The sequence below is a fragment of the Cydia strobilella genome, chromosome 1 (genome assembly GCF_947568885.1).
Source record: "Cydia strobilella chromosome 1, ilCydStro3.1, whole genome shotgun sequence".
NCBI classification, from domain to species: Eukaryota; Metazoa; Arthropoda; class Insecta; order Lepidoptera; family Tortricidae; genus Cydia; species Cydia strobilella.
Window position 1 is genome coordinate 13,537,248 of NC_086041.1, and position 11,238 is coordinate 13,548,485.

The window sequence follows — 11,238 nt, forward strand, 5'->3', positions numbered from 1 at the left end:
AAACCATTTGTTTAATGATAATTAATATCAAACGAATCATTATTATGAGCGTTTTACGTTTTGTTATCTGTCAAGCTACTTAAACACGCTCCATCCAAGGTCAAATTACTTTCCCCACTAGTGGATAAAATGCGTTTTTCCCCGCTTGTTTTAAAGGATAAAAGACAACTTTCCGAGCTAGTGAGGGGAAAATAATATTCTTTTACGTTGTAAGTGTGTTGAAAATCTGTATGAGATAATAAATTAGATTACTGACAATTTAAGTAATATAACTAGATAACCAAACAATTTAACTAACAAAACGGCTAATCCCCAACCACGTCAAATTGTTTATCATATGACTAATAGGAAATAATCACAGAGTAATACCATTATGAACAAATTCGATTGTGATGCTCGTCCGATATTGGGGTTGACAATTTTCGAATTGGAATCCGAAATATATTCACCCCACACGTCGGGGTGTCAAGTGAAACTGAGAGGTTGTATTATCGTATGAGGTAAGGCTCCATAGCCACGGCGTATAGCCATACCACACTAGAACTGTGTAATTAAGTACTACGCGTAATTTACGATCAAAACTAGTACTATGATTTTTTTTAATTAATATCCTGTCCTATTTTTACTTTGTTTAATTTTGTTCCAATATGTATTTTTTTTTTGTATTTCCATTATTTTATGTCATAAATTACAAATTTAATAACACACACACATTTTACAACTTTAACACATTTTTCGTGGCTACATACCTATATTGCTATGAATGCTATGAAATTTAGAATTGTATTAAAACTATTTGAAGTCTAATGAATACCACCCCACTTACTATTTCATTGCAGCTCTTTGTGTACTTACATGTACACATATGGCACTGTTTGCCGACGACAGATTTTAGATAAAAGTGATACCTCGAATTTCAAAATGGGGATTAGAAAAAAGATACCAATTTGGGGACGATCTATTTGAAATGAAAATTAAACTAAAGTGGTCTAGTATTACGTTTCTAATTGGAGTTGTGGGCAATTGGAGATTTTTATTGGAAGTTAAAATGAGACCAGTTAGTTATGGAAACTTATAAGAATGCAATTTTGGTTTACGTCTAAACCAAATATGGTACTTACTTTTTTTTAAAGTTATTACTAGAATTTTTTATTTGGGACATAAAATGACGGTAATTAAATTATTGTCAGATAGCTTGTTCTCCAATCCTTAAACATTTTATGTTTAAATAATTAGCCTGTGTTGTTAGATATACAGGCTGATACAGGGTGAATAATTGCCATTACAACAAAAAAATTTTTTTAAACTACGTAACTTTATTTAGTCAAAGCAGTAGAATATAATATTCTTTTACGTTGTAAGTTTGTTGAAAATCTGTATAATAGATTAGATTACTGACGATTTAAGTAATATAACTAGATAACCCAAACAATTTAACTAACAAAACAGCTAATCCCCAACCTAGTCAAATTGTTTATAATATGACTAATAGGAAATAATCACAGAGTAATACCATTATGCACAAATTCGATTGTGATGTTCGTCCGATATTGGGGTTAACAAATTTTCGAATTTTGGAAATTTCGAATTTGTTAGATATACAGGGTGAAATTTTCAGTTCATACTCTGCGTAGTGACGTTATATGTCATACTGAATAACTTTTGTTATGGGACTAATGCCAAAATCACGAAAAAAAATTTGGCTATCCCATAAAAATCAGTGGCATCACATCAACCAGAATGTATGAAACTGCCAATTTGTTTTCGCAATTTCAGCATTGGTCCCATAATAAAAGTTGTTCAGTATGACTTATAAAGTCACTACGTAGAGTATGAACGGTGGTTAAAATTTCACTCTGTAGTAAACATGTAATTTGTAATTCTCTTTAGACATTGGTGTTGACCATATGCGTGTAACATAAAGGGGCCCACTGATTATCAGTCCGATGGACGATATCAGCCTGTCAGTTAGAACAAAAATTTGACAGTTCCGAACAGCTGACAGGCCGATGTCGTCCGGCAGACTGGTAATCAGTGAGCCTCTTAAGTTTAAAATTTATAATCTACCTACCTGCCAACTTAAACAATAAGTAGGTAAGTACAAAAATCTGTGATGTCAAACTTAACAAATAAACTTCCAGATCCCCCTCTCATTTTCCATCCTTGCTAATTGCTCCTTAAGACCTCAGGATTAAGCGAGTCAGGTCATACACCCTTTTTAATAAGCTTCTACTTAGACCCCTTTCCAAAGATACCCTGGTTATTTGCGAAATGTAATTCAGGGTATTAATTACCGAATTGTGTACGCGTTACTGGTTGCGACGCGACACTTTGTCGTCATATTAAATTTATTCACCCCTTTCGTACGGGCTAGTTGACTGTATATTAATAATTTCTGCTAGAAGGGTAATCTCTAAAGATTTGAATTCTTAAATATGCTGCTTTGGTGTTTTATTTGTCGGTTTTGCACTTAGTCAGTAATTATATTACGAAATATTTCAGTCTCAAGGAAGCAATTGAAGTAAATAAACCTAGGTATGCATAAACCAGTCTTTTCTATTTCTAGCGCGATCCTGGCTTTTATATCTGCCCGCCCTTTGAGTTTGGTCAGTAACCTTAGCAAACATTTACGTAAAGAAATTGTATAATGTTCAAACCCACGAAAAAAACTGATTTACTGGAATTATCTTTTGTCCTCGCGAGGATAATAAGATGGTGGTAAACCATACAAATGCAATGAATATATTAACACTGGTAGGTACATATTTGATTAATAATTTTAACAAAATGCGTTACATGAGCATATCGTCGTAATAATTATTGAAATGTTGTTTTTAACTCACAGGTCTCGGCAGTGTAGCATAAAGTGTGTAATTTATAAACCCCCTCGCATTCACTCCCTAAAGGAAATATCAATTCGATATGATATTATCATATTTTGCTCCTGAAAATAAAACAGACATCAGCGTCGCGTATCAACATATTTATGATTTCCATTAACGACGGCATTGTAACGTACTGCCGGAATCAAAATAAAAATAGGTATCAGTAGATCTTCAATATTCATGAAGACATAACCGCGAATTATTGTTTGACTGGTACAGGAGCAATATTTTTCTCAATCACCATTAGTCCGTATCTGCGAGCCTACCGACCGTTTCACTGCGTACGATAGCACCGTGCATTCTGCTTGTGTTACTCTAAAATCTTTCACAAATATCTTCAAAGCTTACACTGAATTCAACCTAATAAGAAGGTGGGTTGAGTTTATTATAGATTTGTAGATTATCATCAGGTCGGTCAGTTTACGCTTGACTCTCATTTCGCAGTAGAATGCGGAATATGTCGGCACTTCACTTTTATTGTATCAAATAATAGGGGCGCTCTTATGGCTATTATCACGTGTTTGATCTAAAATGATACTTCGTACGACATGCACTTTGTGGAGGGGTGTCTTTTCTATAGACATTGTTAGCTGCCAAATTTCAACCGATACCGATGCAATTGAACTTTTTCAAATAAATAAGGTCTATAATCCACCGTTCTTGTCGGTGGTTTTATAATACCATGTCCATCAATGCGGTGGCTAGATAAAGGCCTTTCAAAATTGTGAAAGGGAACTTCTGGGGCGTTAGCCGTGACAGGTCTTATTTATCTTTCTTTTCAGAGGCCTACTTGAATTTCTAATAGAGTTATCACTTGCCAAATATGATCGAATTTTGATGTGACATCAAAATGGCCCCACTTTAGAAGTATTTTATTTATTATGTGTCGTTGCTGTGCTCAGGCATGGATCATGTGCGTGAACCTGATAATTTTTGTCTTACTTATTAGAATGTTTTACAATTAAATTGCAAAGCGTAAATACAGTCTAATTACTACTATTATTTCTAATATTTTGACATATCCATCTTTCTTCAATATTTTCGACATCAACAGTTTTGTCTTTATGTCCATAGATTTCTCGCTCGAAAGCATCGAAGACAATAAACTTAGTAAACGGAGCGTCTATAACGCCTGCCATTTGGACCATTCAAACTTGGCTTCGGAATCCAAGACATAACCATTTCCTATTCTCATACAAGGATCATCCGTCGACTGAAACTAGTCTGCAAACTGACATGCGCAATCAAAACACAATACGTTATAAATGGTACACATTATATCAAAACCATTTTATTATGCAGTCGGTCTTCACCACCTCTGCTTGAGTAATAACCTCTATTCCTCAGTTATAAGGTTTAGGGACTTTTGGAATGGGGTATACCATTACCATTGTAACTTGTACGTCAAGGCTTCTCAACTTTGGCTCATAACCATCCCGCTGTGAAACGTAAAGAGAAGCAATGATTGTCGATAAATTCTGTCGCTTTATTTATTTGCGTAGTTTGCGGGTGGCGTCGTTTCACATGATTACGTTGACGGCTGCGTATTTGTATCGCAGTGACATATTATAATATAGCGACTATGTATGTAGAAGCAAAGTCATCAAAATCCTATGATATTGCGGTGTTCCCAGTAGTACTATTCAAGTACTGACCGCGCCCGACGTTGCTTAAAGGATGACTCACGTTAGACCGGGCCGGAGCTTCTGGCGCTTCGTTTTCTATGGAAAGCGTCACGTGATTACCTGTCATGTCATAGAAAAGTAAGCGCTGGAAGCTCCAGCCCGGTCACGGCCCGGTCTAACGTGAGTCATCCTTAAATTCGCTGACCAAACGCAGACGAGACGAGAACCGCTATATGGACGTTAGCGATTTTTGAACCCAAAATAAAATGATGAATGATGATACAGTTTCGACACTAAGCATAATACAATAATATTTTCTAGTAGGTACGACTTGTTTGCATTAGAAAAAGGGTAAACAATCTTGACGTGTCTTTTTATTGAAAATTGCTTTAAAAAAATAGTACTTAATTAAGGTGAAGGGGGCGAAGTGCGCCTACCTTTAATTTAGTCTATTATAGATATAAAGTGCGCCTACCTGTATAATCTATATAGATATATAGGGGTAGGCGCACTTACACGGCAGACGCACTTCGCCCCTTCACCTTAATACTTATGAAACCAAAATAATGTACTGAAATGATCATAGTTATGTATCTGTTGGCCTAGTTAATATAGGTACAAGCAAGTCTCGGGCAGCGCAAGTGTAAAAGGGTGTAATGTCCACGTAACACTTATGCCCTTTTACACCTAAACTGCGCGAGACTTGTACCCTTTTTCACTAGGTCTACAGATATTATGCTATATTATTCACTTCTTACATATATATGTCTATTATTTACTTCTTACATATATTTGCTGCTACTTATTTTTCAAAAGTGGGGCTAGTATTTTCCAACTAGATCGAACCATTTCATGTATCACTTTTTGAAAGTGTGCAATGTTTTATTTACTTCATACATACATTATGGTTAGGTTAGGTGCCTGGAGTTAAACCAAGAAAAGCCTGCAACGATTTTGATAGCATACGCTGTGCAAGTATTATTTATACGTCATAATTTCATAGAAGTTTGACGTTTAAAATAACACTTGCACTGCGTGTGCTATCAAAATCGACGCGGACTTATCTTGGTCTAACTTTACATAATTGCTGGCACTGGCATTTGGTTTTTGGTTTCATTTTCTCAATACGATAAGCACATTAAATAGTAAGATTAACTTATTATTTGCATTCACAAAGCTATACCTACATTACTAATTAACAAGTAACTGTAACTAAAAACAAACGTGCCCTTAATTGCTTTTTGTGAAGCCCTCTTGGATAGTTCCCTACTAACTAAATTATTCAGGAAGTAGTTTTACTAAGTATATAACAAGGAAACTCTTTTTTTACTAATGAAATGAATAACGTTTGCTCAAATTAATACAACTTAAATATGGCGTAAGAGCTGTATGACTCGTATTAATGTATGTCTTTCTTTAGTTTTTGTGTTCAATACTTACCTCAAGGGAGTTGAGGGTTAATGCTATGTTTTCAAATATTCAGTTGTCAAGCTTCAAAATAATTGTGCTTAGTGGGAGTAGTTTGAGCAATTTCCTAAACGAGGCAGTATTTTGACACAATTATGTAACTTGCTGGTAATAGTAATTTGTGAAAGTAAGTTAATAACTTATTTACGTACATATGTAGCCTATTCACAATGATAACTTACAATTTTAAAAGCATATTCTATAGTTTTGCCTAATGATCCATGATTGTGATTATGTTAATTATGAATTGTATTTTAATATTATTTAATAGCGGTACATATTGTATTAAAAATAAAAAATAGGTAGCTAACTGACCCTAATTAAGAAAAGTACCAACAATTTAAAAATATAGGGTAAACTCGCATTATTTGGTGACACGCCTAATTCGGTGATACATGTTTTGAAGCATGACACCCAGGAAAGCTAGTGAATTAGGGCCTTTTAAATGGGACCTCACGGCTTCACGGCTTCGGCGGCTTTGCCGTGAGGCCCATTTAAAAGGCCCTAATTCACTAGCTTTCCTCGGTGTCATGCTTCAAAACTCGTATCACCGAATTAGGCGTGTCGCCAAATAATGCGAGTAGGTATACCCTACCTAACCGATATATATATTAAAGGTATCCCAAGGTAACATAAGATTTAAAATAATTGGCGAAGCTCGCAATTAATTTAGTACCAGCAATTTAGTTTTTTTTTTGTTTGTTTTTATTTAACTAATAAGTTTATAAGTGGGATATTTATTATTTACCTACCAACTAATTCAAAGATTTGTGCAAACTGTTGCTAGCTATATGTAAAAGTACCTACATATAATTATGTCAACTTTATGTTCACCGTAGACTAGTAGAATATTGCTAAAGAACTCTGTTTTTAAATTGGCCTTCACAAAAATTATGTCTCCAAATAATCGAAGAAAACTGACTCCCCAAAAAGCTCGTGGTTAGCTTGCGTCGTCGCCACGTGTCCAAAACAACACAAATTGCCGCGGACCAATTTGGCACCAATTTTCCTGTGTGCCCACGATTCGGGCGTAATTGATCGTCTTTTGTTTATTTAATTCCGTTATTGTTTTGTTTCCATGTTTATCGAGCAGTGTTTTTGTTTGATTTACCTCCTTACTTAGTTTATTGTGTTTATTTTATTATCCATGCTATATTCGTAATAACATTTGAAGTATATATTTATATACATACCTAAACACATTATTAAACATATGATATATTATACATATTTTTTTTACAAAACGGACAGGTACCTAGATAATATTTTATACTTTATAGGTATGTATTAGGTCAAACATATCCATTTTTACACTAATATAGTTTGTACACTTATAAAAAGAGATTTCGTCACTAAAACAGATTCGTCCAAGACAAGCATCCAAGCTTTATCGCAACGCAGTGACGTCACGCATTTCAACGCCTACAGCACGCAGTCGACATTTTTGCCGCTCCGCTCACCGCTCCGATAGCCGTGATCGTCTAGTGGTTAGGACCCTACGTTGTGGCCGTAGTAACCCAGGTTCGAATCCTGGTCACGGCAGTGTCTGACACTGTTACGGCGGAGCTTAATCTTTTTTGTATTTTTTTCTGAAATGTAGTAACAAAGCAAAACCATTAAAGCAATAAACACTTTCGTTTTGCCTAAATAAGCTGAAGTACATTAAAGACGTATAAAAATTTATGTAAATTATATACTATTATGTAATTAGTACCTATTTAATTAATACTTTTTGTTAGTTTTTCCTTTTAGGTTTTCTTAAAGTAGGTGCTGTATTGTATTTAGTTAGTTTGTGAGGCCAGAAAAAAGATAACTAGTACATGATGACTATGTACATGATGACATCCATCAGTAGGTATCTAATGTAGTCTAATAATAATAAAAACCGGCCAAGTGCGAGTCGAACTCGCGTCTCAGTTGTTTTCGTTATCACACATTTGTTTAAATATTTTTTTCGTTAAGTTCGACTCACGCTCAGCCTTTTCTATAGGTAGGTCTAATCTATCGGTAATGAACTATTTTCTGTATTTAAAAATAATAGTTAATTTTCTCCTTTTTTCTAAAATAACAAATTGATAAAAATAATATATTTGAAATATTTACAACTGCATATGTACTTATTATGTCATAGGATAAACTTAGCAAAACTATTTTTTTTAAATTTTCTTTGAGATGGCAAACTAACCCCGATTTGCGGTATGTTTAAGTTTAAAATTATACTGACAAAATTCTAAATGTTATCATTATGTTCATAACACAAGTTTTCACACTTGAATTTTGAAATCAAATTCTTAATTACCCAACACATATTAGGTAGGTGCGGCATATCAGCGATCTGGGCAACAAAACGGCACAATCAATTTGCTGTCACCCCCATTGTCTGAAGCTGCGATATGGAAGCGCTTTATGGTTTGTTTTGATTTATTTTCATAAATTATGTTTCTTTACGTAAAAAGCGAATGATTTCTAAGTTGTGCTTGTAAGAACCTAGCTCCCACCATTCAAAAACAAAATAAACAAAGTTTTAGTTAAATTCAGTGAGTATTTAGTATCTTTATATTTTGGACATAGTTTGGGAGCTTAACAATACGCTTTCTGTATTACTTGCCATTTATACTTTAAATTAATAAATATTGAATGGACTTTTTATCTTTTTTTCTCTTTCATCTTAAAATACCTGTTTTTGCTTGCTTTCCATAATAACCTTTTAGTAACTATGACTTTAAAATATCAATATAAAAGGTTCCTAATTTGTTCGAAAATATTATGTCACCCTAGAAGCACTAGAACTATTCATCAGCCCAATAACTTCAATCAAAGCCCCTACATACGCCACTGCTCCCCGCTTTCCACTTGGCTGCACACGTCTTTTATCGTTAATGGCCTTAATTAAAAAGATTTTTCCAACAAGGGCCGTAATTAATCATTATTTTACATTTGAGATGATGATTATTGATGATGCTAGATGTAAGAAAAAGGAAATGGAATAAAACCTTTATTCGTAATGGGCTTAGGTATATTTTAAGTACATTTATCTAATTTGTTTGAGCCAGGGCCGTTATTTTGTGAGCAAATTAAATGTAGGTGCATCAATCCAATGAAATTAATGAAATGATGTAGGTACTTATGTTTCAAAAAGGGCGCAGAATGCAGATTGCTCATTTTGTTCGTTTCTTTTCTGTTTCCACCGATTTTAATAAATATTAGTAAATGTCTCAGTCAGATTTAACCTATGCAAATAAGAACAAAAATTTACAAATCCATCCATAGGTATACCTATATACATCATCATCACCATCACGCATTCGCTTGCCCTTTTCCCTTCTCTTAGGGTCGGCGCAGCGGGTCTTTTTCTTTCATACCTTTGTGTTGTTCGTCATCAGATCTCATCTTTCATCTGTATTCTATTCATATCATCTCTTTTCGTCCCTACGCATCACGGCATCCGAAACGTAGTAGGCTAGATGATTTGCAATTTCTAGATGTCCGAATGATAAAATGTTAATACATATTAAAAGGTTGACATTCTAACTAGCTTGCTAGAAGTAAACCATAAATGTGTTTAAAAGTTTGGGAAACCGTTTTTGGTATAAACAATCACCTCAGAATGTCTATTCTAGTTTAGAATCTAACAAATTAAGCCGTATCATTATCCACTTGGACCTCTACATAGTCAACATCCCTAAACAATTCAGACAACAATACTGATTGCCTCATAACACATTAAAGTAAATTACACTTCCCGGTTATAGATCTAATAACTATAAGGGCATATCTACACAATATATGGGTCCATTTTCAATACACCCAAAAACCAAAACACCACCCTTAGGACCTCTTTGCATAAAGAGTCAGTGCATAAAATCTTACGACACCTAAATACAAACGTAATACAAACGTCGACTTGATTAAAACCGTTCTAAACTGGACTTTATGATGTAGTTAGTAAGGCTAGTACAAAATTTACGGATATTGTTCTTACAGCACATTAATGCAAACTTAAAATTACTGCCATATTTACAGCAGTTCTCCTATATTGAACCTTGTAGTGAATCTCCTAAGGTATATGATAATTATATAAGCAGCGCTGCGACAATGGGTGTTAGGGCCCAGTAAAATCATTACAGTTTAACTCAGCCAGTTTCCCGTTTAAATTAAACGCAGGACAATGGTCAGTGGCTAAACCACGGTTAACGGTCTTGAGCCTAAGTTATGGGGGGATTAGCCGTATCTTAATATCTTGCCTTAAATAGGGGTGATCGTGGATGTGGAGGCTTGACGGTTGGTGGCCATATTTTATGATGCACGCTGATATTTGTATAATACACTAGTTGGGATATCAATGTTATTATTGCTTCACTAAAACAAATCCGATTAAGTACAATCAAATTAATAACTGAATCTCAATACCTACCAAACGCATCATTTAAAAGTGAATTTACCTAAGCATTTTTTTCATTCTTATGTATGTGATGTGATACACTTAACAATTTGATTTAAATTCTAATTCATAATTTTAATCTGCTACATTGAATAAAAAATGCCTATGACAAAGATGGACAATACTTAGGTACACATATTAGGAGCCAAGATTACAGAATCAAGCCAAAAAATATCATTACATACGTGTCTTATGATTTTGATTTTTCAAAATAATCATCGCCAATAAACCCAATTACAATAGGTACACCCCGTTCACCACCGAAGTAAAGCAACGTTGGGCGCGGTCAGTTCTTGGCTAAGTGACCGCATGAGAAGTGAGAATACCAACGTGTATTAGCTTTTTGTGATTTATAGACACTCAAAAATAAAGTTTATGGATATTTTCGTAATTAAACGCCATAAGCCCTCAATAATCTTTCTAACTTTGTTTGCAGTGTTGTGTGTTCCCATTTATCCCCGCCCCACGTGACCGCCGGCATACAAGAGGCGGGGACAAATGGGAATACACCACAAAAACGGGGCAAAATAAACTCCTGCGCACTTTTCACGACACCAAGCGAGAACACAACTGACTGCTATTCAAATCTATCAGGCACTCGATTAACACTATATAGGTACATTTTGTTACATTTTGTGATATTTGGTTTAGTAGATATTAATTGAGGTAAATATTATATTGTTTCTGGTTAGGTTAGGTAACCTTAAACAAAATACTTAATTAACCTATTTTTTATTTATACGACGGTTTGCTTCAAATCACTTCAGACTTCACTAGTGACAACATAATTTTCAAAAATCATCGTTATATTTTTTTTTGG

General features: G+C 34.5%; 1 non-coding gene across 1 annotated transcript; it reads left to right on the top strand.

Annotated features, from left to right (window-relative positions):
• The first annotated feature begins 7,447 nt into the window (after positions 1–7,447).
• Positions 7,448–7,519, top strand: Trnah-gug (transfer RNA histidin (anticodon GUG)). Its single transcript has one exon. It is a non-coding gene; the product is annotated as a tRNA-His (tRNA).
• Positions 7,520–11,238: the final 3,719 nt, after the last annotated feature.